This window comes from Acomys russatus, chromosome 2 (genome assembly GCF_903995435.1).
Source record: "Acomys russatus chromosome 2, mAcoRus1.1, whole genome shotgun sequence".
Lineage (NCBI taxonomy): Eukaryota > Metazoa > Chordata > Mammalia > Rodentia > Muridae > Acomys > Acomys russatus.
In genome coordinates, this window is record NC_067138.1 from 35,295,811 (window position 1) to 35,310,114 (window position 14,304).

Here is a 14,304-nt window from a genome sequence, read left to right on the forward strand (position 1 = left end):
AAAACAAAAAACCTTTTAAAACGCTACTATAGTTAAAACAAAACAATAGCCAAGCAGTGAGCACATTATGATTACAGTCCTTCCCACGTTCACTACTGCATACAGAATGTCATGAAGAGTGTCTGGTCCATGAAGGGGTCTGACACTGAACGCCACCTCTGGGGTGACGTTCATCATCCTCGTATGCTTCTCCACTAAGCTCTGACTTTGCCCTGTATGTATGAAGACTTTAATGCACAAGCTGAAAGTTTAATACTTCTAAAAACTACTTTAAACGTTCACTAGCATCTGTTAGGCCATATCTCCTGTAACTGATAACAGCTATGCACACTAAACTGACATGCTGGGTATGTGTTGTATGACCACTCATTGTTAAGCTATGGAATAAAAAGTTTGTGTTTAACTGGTAATCAGAAAAAGAATTATTAGCAGCAACAAAAAAAGAATACACATGACCTCCATGCATGGGCCATGGCAGGTGTGCCTACCCTGACCCACCTCCATAGATAGGCAGATAGACAGATGTGAAGAAAAAAAATTTTTTTTTCCCCCTCGAGACAGGGTTTCTCTGTGTAACAGCTCTGGCTTTCCTTGAACTCGCTCTATAGTCCAGGATGGCCTCGAACTCATGGAGATCTGCCTGCCTCTGCCTCCCAAGTGCTGGGATTAAAGGCATAGGCCACCACCGCCTGGCATGAAGGAAAAAAAATTAATGTCAAAGTCTCGCTCTGGCTTCAAACTCCTGGTTCAAGTGCCCCACCCTCACCCCCATCCCTTAGTCTCTGAATGGCCAGGACCACGCACACTGTACTCACTGCTTTTTATTTATTTTTGTCTTTTTCTCGCTATATAGCTGGAGCTACCAAAAAATCAGTCTGGCCTTTGCTGGCCTAAATTTTCAGTAAATGCTTTTTTCAGCTTCTCGGTCCCCAGTAAACACAACAGTGTCCTTTAGATTTGTGATCATCCTTGAGCAAAGCTGAAGAAAAGCAGGCAGAAAGGCTCTCCTGCAAGAGATGGGGCAGCTCCCCCAGGCAAAGTGGCAGTAGGAAAGAGGTGTGGGGAGAAATCATCGCTGCTGTCGCTAGACCAAACTCAAAGACCGTGCTGAGGAGGGGGAAGCCCGCCAGACTCTTTTGTGATACTGTGAAAATCAAGAAAAAGACCTTTGCAAATGAGAGGCTCCAGGCAGGGGCTTGGGGGCTCTGCCAAGGCATAGCATAGCCCAGGAGAGTGGCACAGATGTCTTTTCAAAGGGAAACCCCCCCGCAGCTGCTGGCACCTGGAACACAAAACTAAGCAAGCCACCCCTTCTGTCACAGCACAGAGCAGGCTGTGAAGCAGGAGCTGGCGCCTGGCTTCCTTGGCACTCCATGGTGCGAAATGAGCTGTCAGCACAAAGCAGTGTCTGGTTTGGTTTGGTTTGGTTTGGTTTGGTCTGATTGAGACAGGATTCTCGTTGATCCCAGGCAGGCCTCGAACACAATCGTAGCCAAGGATGACCTTGAACTTCTGCTCCTCCTGTGTCCTCCTCACCTCCCGGGTGCTAGAATTACAAGCCTGTGCAGTTGCGTTACTTGGTGCTTGAGATCAAACATAAGGCAAACACTTGACCAACCCAGCCAAATCCCCACCCCCACAGAGATACACGCCTCTGGAGTAAAAGGACAGCAGATCTGCAACTAATGAGCCGTCTTTCCCTGAGAGTCAGTAAACTGAGATGGATGCTGCTAACCAATTCATTCAGCAAGTTACCACCATGTCAGGCTGTAAGTCAAGGGACAGACAAATAAACTCCGCCCTTCTATTAAGACAGACTCATTATGCGGTCCATATGCTGACTTAGAACTCACTACATAGCGGAGGGTGACATTGAACTCCTAATCCTCCTTGCCTCATCCTCCCGAGTGCTGGGATCACAAGCATAGATCACCACATCCAGGTAGAAAAGACCTTTCTTACCGGGTCCCAAACTAGCCTGAGACACAGACTCAGGTAAAGTAATGCAAGCAACACAATACAGGGGCGGCACTGGCCTAGCACATCTTAGGAAAGACTGAGGTGTGGGCTGGGAAGGCTCTCTCCATGACAGCCACATTTGAGGCAGGTTCTGTCCCACTCCATCGCCAGGAAGCAAACCCCACTTCTTCCTTTCAAAGTTCTTTGTCTTAGGGGCTGGCAAAGGCTTGGAAAGAGCTACAGTCTTCACATACATAATGTCCTAATTAGTGGTTGTTCTACGACCAAACAAAGCAGCCAAGTGGGAGGCTTCAAAGCCACTCTCCTGATGACAGGCTGGGGACACAGGGGGACTTTGAATAAGAATAAGCCCTGGCTGAGCTACATTTTGGCTGGCTTCCCAATTATCGCCATTGATGGCATGCCTAATTTACTCCGAAATGTCTTTTTCTCTTTGTCACCCCAGGGAAAGATCAATCTTTCTCCATCAGTCCCCAAGGGGAAATATTAACAAAATCACTAATTAAAAGATCTGTGTAAACTTAACCTTGAAAACTACCATCCCTGTTGAATGCAGTAAGGAAGTCAAAAAGGTGTAGGAGGTTCGAATTTGTATAGGACTGGAGACTGGCTTTCTTTTCAAGCTGTGAGTAATTTAGTGGTTTTCATTTAGGATAATAAACACAGTTTCTGTTGTTATTTTATTACACTTATTTAGGGGGTGAGGGTGGGTGCTACCATGTGTGGGGACTAGTTTTCTGTTACCTTGACACAAGCTTGAGTTACCTGAGAAAAGGGAACCACAGGTGTGAAAATGCCTTTGTAAAATTACCCCGGAGTGTGTCTCTGTCTCTGTCTCTCTCTTCCTGCTGCCTGTGGATCAAGATGTAGAACTCTCAGCTCCTTCTCCAGCGCCTGCACGCTGCCATGCTTCCTGCCATGATGATAATGGACTAAACCTCTGAACTGTAAGACAGTCCCAATCAAATGTTTTCCTTTATACGAGCTGTGGTCAACAGGTATGGTGGTGCACGCCTTTAATCCCAGCACTCGGGGAGGCAGAAGCAGGAGAATCGCTGTGAGTTCAAGGCCTAGCCTGGTCTACAAAGTGAGTCTAGGACAGCCAAGGCTACACAGAGAAACCCTGTCTCGGGAGCAGGGGCGGGGTGGGGGGGGGGAGGAGTTGCCGTGGTCATGGTGTCTTTTCACAGCAATAGAACAGCATCTGAGGCAGCTGATAATTTTTTTTCCTGATACTTAGACATGCTTTTGTTAATGAGAATAACATTAACAGTAATCCCCAACACCAGTGTCACTGAACTCTGTGTACTTATTAAGTCATTTGCACTTCTATGTCAGCCTTTGAGGATGAGTCTACTGTGTCTGCAACATATGGAGACAGAGCAGTAGACCACATGCCTAGTAAGTGGCAGACCCAGGGTGTGGCACTAGGGGCCACATCCCTGCACCTAAGCTAAGAGGCTATTTATTCAGTTGTGCAAATCTTTTTGTGTTTGGAGGAACTCACTAAGGGTTTGCATTCTGCACGGCATTGGTGGAGTCACTCTCTGCAAGTTCTATCTGGAAGACTTCAACTCGCCTGTGTTATCTATGCATTTTGTCCACCATGTTTAGTGTACCATTTCAGTTTATAATAAACCTGTCTTGACTGGTAAATGTGACCTTCCTTGGGAGAAAAGAATTCTAGACTGCAAATGTAACCTAACCACCTCCTTAACACCGACATAATCACCAATGCACCCCAATTACGATCTAAACAGACACAATATGCTTGCTACAGAGAACCAACTTTCAGGCAAGCTTCTTCCTTCCAGGACTAGACTGGGGCCAGCAAACTTCTTGGCTTTGTTTTTCGTTTTTTGTTTTGTTTTGTTTTGTTTTGTTTCCCCAGACACAGCTTCTCTGTGTGGCCCTGGCTGTCCGGGACACACTCTGTAGACTAGGCTAGCCTCGAATTGACAGAGATCCACCTGACTCTGCATCTCTAGTGCTGGGATTAAAGGTGTGCGCCACCACCTCCTAGCCTGGAATAAAAGTTTTTGTCAAGAAAATAAGTGTGGGCCAATGAGATGGCTCTGCAGGTTAAGGCACTTGTGGTCAAGATTGATCACTTGAATTTAAATCTTAGGCCCAATACACCGGAAAAAGAGAACAGACTGCCTAAAGTGTACTCTGACCTCCACACACGCACTATGGCACATGTGCACCCACACTAGTCAACCTTTATCCAATTAGATTGCGTGTGCACTTGTAAATTGGTTGATTGGTTGGTTTTACAAGGATTTCTCTTGCAGTCGTCATTGTTCTGGACTCACAGAGATCCACCTGCCTCAGCCTCTCTAGTGCTGGGATTAAAGGTGTGTGTGCTACCACACCCAGCTCAAGCTTGTAAATTTGTAAGCAAGCCATTTTAATATACTTGAATGCAGCAAGGAGACACAGCCACAGCTGCAGTGTAGTTATAAGGTAAGGCAGAAGGCGGTGTCATGGGCTCACTGCAGCTCTGGAGGACGTAGGAGGCTTTGAAGAGAAGGAAGCCAGCATCCCAGTGCTGCTGACTAAGCAGATGGGAGCAGGGACTGGAAATGGGGTGGCATCCAAGTACAGTCGGGGAGCAGCAGCTACTCCAGACTGCCTGAGACCTGGAGGTGCAACGAAGGAAAGTACCGTGGAAGCTTTACAGACATCGCAGAAACCCAGTGCGGGTTAGCACGCACTGCAAGCGTAACTTGAAAAGCATATGCCCTCATTGGCTTTTGCACGCATACTACCTCTCAATCTGGCAAAAAACGGTTTGTCTTTATAAACAGTATACTAAAATATAAAATGGCATCTCTACAGTGATGACTATAACGAAAATAAATGTCTACAAATGGAAAACAAGATCTGCATATTGATGGCAATTAAAACTAGCCTTTTGATGATAAAATGTAAACGTCTTTTCCTGCCCCACAATAGAAAAATCCACATTTACCCATTAAATGTATGCTTAGACCTTATATTAAATGTTAAAAGGAACCTGGAGGTGGTTCACTTTTATAATCCTCATAGGCAGGAGGCAGGATGGTGGGTTTGAGGCTGGCCTGGGCTAGGGAATGCATCCCAAGCCGACAGTGTGTGAGAGCCTGTGTCATAAGACAAACCAACCAACCAAGCCAGGGATAGTGGCGCACACGAGAGGCAGAGGCAGGTGGATTTCTGTGAGTTTGAGGCCAGCCTGGTCTACATAGAGAGTTCCAGGCCAGCCCACATAGTGAGACCCAGTCTCAAATTTTTTAATTAAAATACATTTTAAAAGGACATGTTTGTTGTTTTTTTTTTTTTTTTTTTTTTTTTTTTGGTTTTTCGAGACAGGGTTTCTCTGTGTAGCCTTGGCCATCCTGGACTCACTTTGTAGACCAGGCTGGCCTCGAACTCACAGTGATCCGCCTGCCTCTGCCTCCCAAGTGCTGGGATTAAAGGCGTGCGCCACCACGCCCGGCTTGACATGTTTGTTGTTGTTGTTTGATTTTTTGAGACAGGGTTTCTCTGTGTAGGCTTGGCTGTCCTGGACTCACTTTGTAGACCAGGTTGGCCTCAAACTTATCCGCCTGCCTCTGCCCTCCCAGTGCTGGGATTAAAGTCATGCCACACCTGGCTTAAAAGGACATGTTTTAAGCAAATGCTTCCATTTCTTTTCCTGATTTAGGAGTAAACTAGGTACGATATCCCTATAGTCTTCCTGCTGTCTGAACTGATCTGATTGAGCAAAACTCCAGTCATTCTGCATGAGATTAAATGAAAGATTCTAAAACAAGGCTGAGACAACTCAGCACGCAATGGTGTCTGTCACCAAGCCTGACGACCGAGTTCTGTCCACATGAAGGACAGAACGGACCCCTCCGAGTTGCCCTCTGACTTCACACATGTGCCATGGTACTTGAGTGCCTACACCCACGCACACACACTAAATAAGTGTAGTAGTTTTTAAAATTCTGGGGTGGAATTAGTTATAAACACACACACACCACTGTGTCACGAGCCCCAAGGAAAGCTGTCTGACAGTCCGTCACTGATTCTTTCTGCCCTTAGGCCTTAAAGTACTGTCGCCAGGCAAAGTAGGTCACACTTGAGATCTGAGCACTTGGGAGGCCAAGGCAGGAAGATTGCCATGAGTTTGAGATGAATTCCAGGCTAACCTGGACTACAGAATACTACTCTGTCCGAAATAAAAATTAAAAAAGAATGGCTGGGCATGACGGCATATGCCAATAATCCCAGCACTTGGGAGGTGGAGGCAGAAAGATGAGATAAAGTTCAAGGCCAGACTTTGCCCCAGCCCGCCAGGGTTCGACTAACGCTCGGGAGGAAAATTTTCCTGTATAGGGACAGAACACAAGACACGAAGAAGGGGGCAAGTCTGCATTCTGATCAAACCCCGTTTACTGAGAAATTTCACAGAGTTTTTATAAGGCAGGGGGCAGGGAAGCATATTGCTATGGCAACCCAGCTGTAGGCTATCTCAAGATGTGAGGAATTCCAAGCAGGTCACAACATCCTGCCACACCGAATATTTTGCTATCTTTATCTAATCTAACTGTTAAACTACAACAGGGTGGCTCCATCTAAATCTTATCTTTAGTCTAACTGCTGAACCACGACAGGGTCAGCTGGTGTCTGGTGAATGGCAGACTGCTGGAGAAATAAGAATCTAGGCTCTGACAAGATGGCTGAACATTGGCTATATAGCCCGTCCCCTACAAGACTTAGCTATGTAGTTGAACTCCTGGCTAGCCTGGGCTACATGAGACTCTATTATTAAATTAATAAAAAGTCTAAATCACAGAAACGTATGCCACTAGGTGGGAAAATGGCAGATTTTCCATATGGAAGGATCTCACCACTGCTACGTCTTCATGGTTGAATATAAATTTGAACAGTACCAATCTTACAAGTCATATGCGTTCTTTCATGAAACGAGTCTTGCACTTTCATTCATGCAAAGTAACAAGTCAAAACCTAACCTTACAGCTTTTACACTGAGATATTTAGATGATAAAATATCTTCCCAGGAGCTGGAGAGATGGCTCAGCACTAACTACCCTTCAGAGGACCTGGGTTCAGTTCCCAGCACCCACAGAGTGACTCACAACCATGTGTAACTCTAGTTCCCACATCTTCTCCTGGCCACCATGTCCACTGCATGCACATGGTACACAGACACTCATGTAGGCAAAGCATCCAAACACATAGAAATAAATATTAAAGAACTATCTCCCTCAAAGTCAGGCATGGTGGCATGGAGCTGTGACTGAGCCCTCTGGGCTGCTGCTGCATGGTCACAAGTTCAAGACTAAGCTAAACCAAATAGTGAGACTTGCTCTCAAAAATAATCAAATAAAATGTATTTTAAAGCATTAAAGAATGCCTTAAAAGCCTATGAAACGGTATGCCATCCCTCAAAATAATATGCTCTTATTATATCAAGTTAAAAGGAAACTGGTTTTCAGGCTAAGCAAAAATTTAAATACATATATGTCTGTACAGATATATTTAAATGTTTTTTTCCTTTTTCTAGTGGTTTATTCTGCCTTTTCTATTTCCAAATGGCACCCTAGTCTATAGTCATTTATAGCATTGTAATTTAATCAGCAGTGAATGTTCCCTTTGTGTTTTAATATGTGTATCAGTTCCTATTTACATATTTTTTTGTTCTGAATTATATTATTTGTTATTTGGCTCAAACACAAAAAAGCTGTATATAATCTTGGTTACTTAATTTTTCATATCAATACAAATTTTCACATGTTTTCTGGAGACTTTGGTACTTTGAAGCCATTACCACTGGTTCCTTTCACTAAAACTCTGTCAAAAGTCCAGCCAATTCCATTTAGGAATTTCTCCTTCAAATTGAGGTCCTAAGTCTCCTCCTTAGACTACTCCAGGTCACAGTGACACTGACTTGTGACTGGTGTGACACTAAACTAAAGCTCTGAGGATAACAAGACACCTTTGGACCGCTGGAAAGCACTTGGGTACTGTCAGGAGGCAAGCACTTGGGTGCTGTGGTAAACTGGGTCAAAGGACTTGGTGTAAAGCAATGGCTTCCAAATCCTCCTCTGCAGGGGCATTAGGATGGCTGAGAGGCAGGCTTCCACTTGTCTGTCTGCTGCGCTCTTTAGTCAGGGCAGTGCAAGAGCTATAGTCACATCTTGTTTGTGCATGCTGCTTCTCTTGAAAAATACATTTTGCTTTCCTTTCTTTCTCCACCCTTTCCCTTTTCCTTCCCTCCCTCTCTCCATCCTTCCCTCTCTCCTTTTTTTTTTTTTTTTTTTTTTTTTTTTTTTTTTTTTTTTTTTGGTTTTTTTGAGACAGGGTTTCCTCTGTGTAGCCTCGGCCATCATGGACTCGCTTTGTAGACCAGGCTGGCCTCGAACTCACAGCGATCCACCTGCCTCTGCCTCCCGAGTGCTGGGATTAAAGGCGTGCGCCACCACGCCCGGCTTCCCTCTCTCCTTTCTTTCTCAGACTGAATATTTTGAAAACAAAACCCCGGCATTACTCTTCCTTTTTCCTTCTCAACAATGGTGGTGAGAGTCTGCAGACAAGGGACATGCGCAGGAGCACAGAGCCAGGGTAGCTTGAGGAACGTTGGGGCAGGGCAGCCTGGGACGGGAATCAGAATTCAGAGAGGGCATGGGCTCCGCCTGCGAAGAGCAGCCTGTCATGAGTCGTGAGAGCTAAGAGCATGAGGAGATGGCCTCCCTGAAGTGTACCATTATAGAGCTAAGATGGGGTGAGGAGATCTTCAGCCCGGATCTGGTGTCAAAGCTCAAGAACAGGGGGTGAGGTGGGATAGGAGGACTCTGAGACCAAGCCCGCCCTCCAGATAGTGGCAGAGCTGCCAGCCCAAGGACGGAAGTCTAGTGTTGAATGCTCAAGCGCACGCAACATGTAGAGACCCGTGCAGAATGAAGCGTCGTGGACCAGAGCAAAGGATGCTCGGGAAGCAGAGGAAAGACGCTGCTTACCGGCCTGCTTCCACCACCATCCGAGGGGGTGGCCCCACCCACAAGGGCTCAGTGGACTGGGCCCTCGCACATCAATCACTAATTAAGCTAAACAATAAGTGGAGCTCTGGAAGTCTTGTGGAAGAGTGGGGCAGAAGGATTGAGGGAACCAGAGGGATCGAGGCCACCACAGCAAGACCTACAGAGGAAACTGACCTGGGTCCATGGGGGCTTACAGAGACTGAATCACGAACAGAAGGTTACACACATGTAGCCTATCTGCAGTTTGTTCTTCCTGTGGGTTCCCTAACATTGGGGGAGGGGGGTCTGTCTCTAACTCTGTGGTCTGCCTTTGGATTCCTTTTTACATAGCTGAGCCACCTTGCCTGGCTTCAGTGGGAGAGGGTACCTGTGTGGGAAGGATTGTGAGCTTTATCCAGGTGAAGACACTAGGAAACAACACGTACACCCCACTGAGATTGACATTGTGATAGACTTAATGGAGCCATCCTGGCTCTGGAATTCAGGAAATGGACGGGGACTCCAGCTGGGATATTGTTGGTGGGATTAGGGAGCCAGAGAGCATCGCTATTGCACCGGCAAGATAGAGGCAGGCAGAAAGGAGAGGCGACAGACACGTAAATTGGGGGAGACAACCAGCTTACAGGCTGGACCAGCGCGCAGGCCAGAGACACCTGGGGATCCATCCCGTGGAACAGATACCGAGAGGCTTATTCTTGTTCCCCATTAACCCTTTTCCCCTCTTGTATAGGATAGTTGGATTGTATAATAAAGTCTAATGGTTAAGAAGCAGCTAACATACCAGGGTGGGTTTGTGTCCATAAGGCGGCCTCCTCTCTTCTGAAGAAAAAGGGACAGAGGAGGGGTGGGACTGGGAGGAGAGGAGGGAGGGGGACTGAGGTCAGGCTATAAAACGAATTTTAGAATTTAAAAGTTTAAAAAAAGAAAATGAGACATGCCAGCAGCCTAATCTTTTTTTGGTTGTCTTCCAGGACAGGATTTCGCTGTGTCCATCCTAGAACTCACTCTGTAGACAACGCTGGCCTCGAATTCACAGAGATGCACCTGCCTCTACCTCCCAAGTGGTAGGCTTAAAGGTGTGTGCTACCACTGCCAGGCTCCTGCCCAGTATTACGGAGGCAATTTCTCAATAGAAACTTCCTCTGGTCTGGTAACTTTAACTTGTGTCATGCTGACATAAAACTAGCCAGCACAGTGATCCAATTGTTTAAGTATCTTCTAAAAAAGATGAATTTGTGCGCGTGTGTTTGTGTTTGTCAGAGGCACCATGGTGCCCAGGCTGCCCTTGGGGGCTAGAATAGGAATGAGTCCCCTCAGGCTGGTTACAGGCAGGTCTGAGGCACCTGCTGTGGGTGCTGGGAACCAACTCCTGCCCATTGGCTACATAACAAGTCTAGAGCTTAGTTTGGACTTTTTTTTTTCCAAGACGGGTTTCTCTGTGTAGCCTTGGCCATCCTGGACTCACTTTGTAGACCAGGCTGGCCTCGAACTCACAGCAATCCGCCTGCCTCTGCCTCCCGAGTGCTGGGATTAAAGGCGTGCGCCACCACGCCCGGCTAGTTTGGACTATTTTACCTATTTTGGTTTTTTGGTTGGTTGGTTGGTTGGTTTTTCCCTGCGACAGAGTTTCTCTGTGAAGTTTTGGCTGTCCTGGACTCACTTTGTAGACAAGGCTGGCTTCTAACTCACAGAGACCCACCTGTCTTTGCCTCCCTGAGTGCTGGGATTAAAGGCATGCCCTTTACCTATTTTAAAATTAAGTATTTTGGTGTTTTATTTTTGAGATAGAAGATAGGTTGTTTCCAACCCACTATCCTGACTACTGGGCCTGCATCCATGCTCCTGGGCCTGCATAAGGGCAGCATCACTGTTAGTGATAAATGTATGTATGGCTTCCTATATATCCTATAATCTGGTTATAAGACCTTACCAATGTCGGGCATGGTGGCGCACGCCTGTAATCCCAGCACTCGGGAGGCAGAGGCAGGCGGATCTCTGTAAATTCGAGGCCATCCTGGTCTACAAAAATGAGTCCAGGATAGCCAAGGCTACACAGAGAAACCTTGTCTCTAAAAACAACAAAAAAAAAGACCTTACCAAACACACAATTTGTACTTCCCCTCCCCTACACATTCCTCTTTATTTTTCTGAGATAAAAATCTTGCTAATTTAGCATGGCTGAGCTAGACTGGAATCTGTGATCCTCCTGCCTCAGACTCCCAAGGGATGGGATTACAGGCGTGTACCACCATAACCAGCTCTTTGCAGTTTTGGATAATTTGTTTGAAGCACAAGTTTATTCTGATGAAGCTTAATGCATCTGTCATAATTTTGGAAAAAATCATTTAATCCATGATCACCAAGATTTCCTCCTGTGTTTTCTAATGACTTTGGGTTACTGATTCCACAGAACACTCCTCCACCCCACCCCCACCCACCACTCCACCCAACCCTCACCCACCCCCAGTGCTTCCAGAAAGGAGCTAGGGACTGTCCTCTAGTGAAATATAAAATGCATTAGACTCCATTAGGAATTTTCAGGCAAACAAAGCACCAGCGCATCTCAGGAGCTTTTCCCCCTCCAGGCAGTGGGTAAATGACATTTCTGAATGTGTGGCGAGTGGTCTCAGAACACAGAAACAGTCCTCCAGAACATGCCAAAGACAAAGCTAGTGCTGCTACGAACTGCATCAATACAAATCTGGCTTTTCTGCCCAGTTACTACTAGAAAGGACTTAACTGCAAACAGGTGTATATATATATATATATATATATTTTTTTTTTTTTTTAAACAGGTATATTTTTAAAATGTCGAGTGCCACTAATCACCAGGAAACAAAACCACAGTGAGCTCATGTGTTAGAACAGCTGCTGTCAAGGCAAAAAGTACGGTGTTGGTAAAGGTGTGGGGAAAGGGACGCTGGATAGGAATGTACATTAGCACAGCCGTTGCAGAAAGCACTATGGGAAGAATAACGGTGAGGGGCTGAAGTGATGGCGGAGCACTTAAGAGTGCTTGCTTGGGTTCCAGATAACCCAAATTCAATTCCCAGCACCTTGTATCTGGTAACTTACAATTGTCTGTAACTCCAACTCTATGTACGGTTGGCAATGCTCTCTTCAGGCCTTACACTTACTTACACACAAATGGTATACACACACCCGTAAAAAATTTTTTTTTAAAAACCAGATCCCACAAAGGACAAATATAGAGATGGAAAGTGGTTGCCTAAGGCCAGGGATTGTGGAATGACTCATGAATATGATAAAGATATTCAAAAAACAGATAACAGCCAGGCGTGGCGGCACACGCCTTTAATCCCAGCACTGGGAGACAGAGGCAGGTGGATCACTGTGAGTTGGATGCCAGCCTGGTCTACAAAGTGTGTCTAGGACAGCTAAGGCTACACAGAGAGACCCAGTTTCCAAATGGGGGGAAAAAAGTTATAAATAAGAACTTAAGTCCACTGCCTCCATTAGCGCTCACACCATGCCTGACACTCACAGGCACTGAATAGCAAGGTAAATTATGTATACTACCTTAACCTTAGAAAAGGAAGAGAAAAAAACCTCAAATCACAGTATTAAAAAACACAGGAAGTAAGCTGCAAAATCTTTTATTGTAAAAACAATCAATAAGGTTGACAATGCAAATGTTATCTCAGGACATTTCCCCTTGGCTCCTGAACGTGCTAGACTCCTGGGCACAGCAAGCTTCCATCAGCATTGCTCTGATTTTATGGTCCTCTTCAAACATACCCTTGACTACATTTGTATGCTGCTTTGAAACCAACAAGAATCCACCTAATAGTAAAACAAACCAAAATGAAAAATAGGAATACTAGGTCTAGTGTGCTTTTCTTTCACATTTCCTACGGGGAGACCTATATAGCTCGGATACTTTCAAAACCCAACAGCAAAGTAAAATTAGTACTGTAACCACATAGCGAAACATCAATGTATCTTCCATCCCCAAGTTACTGAATCAAAACCCAGGACACCTGCAGAATATTGCAGGTTTTTACATTTGGAGAGAGAGGGACAGAGAGACAGGGCGCTGAATTGAACCTGCTGGTTCCCCACCTCCGAAAACCTAGCTATGGCAGCACACCTATCGCCAGAATGTGCTCAGCCTTCCACATACTGGCTGCCTCCAAACACAGAAAAACTACCACTTCTCAAAGCAATGTCAACTGATGGTCACAATTTAGAAATATCAACCGCTACTCCTTTCCATATATTGCAAAATGATTTCAGAAACAGATTAAATATACAATTGTTTTATTTGGAAAAATCAAGATAATTTCATAATAAAATTGATAATGCTTATAGACAGGAAGTCTAGTCAAACTTTGATCTCTTCCAGATCTGTAAGACTTCATTTTCTACTCTGAGAAATTTTTAAATTTTTTGCAGGGTGGTAGTGGTGCACATCTTTAATCCCAGCATTCAGGAGGCAGAGGCAGGTGGATTCTGTGAGTTCAAGGCCAATCTGTTCTACAAAGTGAGTTCCAGGACAGCCAAAGCTACACAGAGAAACCAAACCGCATGTCAAAAAGCAAGGATTTCATGGAATTTTTCCTTTTAGAAATAACGCAAAGCAAATACATTTATATGTAAAAATGTCTTAGGAAAGTAGATGCTAATGGAATATGCCACTTCTATACTAGTGATAAATTTCAGAATTTCCCAAGAGTAGCAACTGGTTAATTTTAAGCATGTAGTGACCATTATAATTTGGTGCCTAGAAGCTGTAAAAATATATCCACAACTATTTTATGAAAAATATGTATTCATATAAGAAGATACCTCTAAATTTAGTTCCTTGTAGCTGTCAAATAAATATTCTTAAGTACATGCAGCAAATACTCATTTGCCACTTCTAAGAGCACCAGTGTATGTAAATCAGCCAAAGCAGGAAGAAGGCAGGGGCTTGTATTTACTTCATGTGACAATACTGCCACAATAAGGCACCACTCGGTATGCAGAGGAGTAAAGACTTTCCAATCCATGTTGTGTCACTGGTGTCTTAACTGGTACATAGAATGCTTGGAGAAAAGCTACTATTAATCACTTATACTCTTGCTTCCATCATTCTGTGCTTTAGTTTTTCCATATCAGGGGGAAAATGTAGTTCAAGATCTGTTAAATAAACATCTTTTCAACTTACAGGAAAATAATCTAGAAATAAGAACAGAAAGCCAAGCCTCTTTCGGATACATCTGCGACAGTCTGTCCCTGTCAGAGCACAGCAAGGAGCAGAAGGCCAGGGGCTCCTTCCTACAGGCTAAGG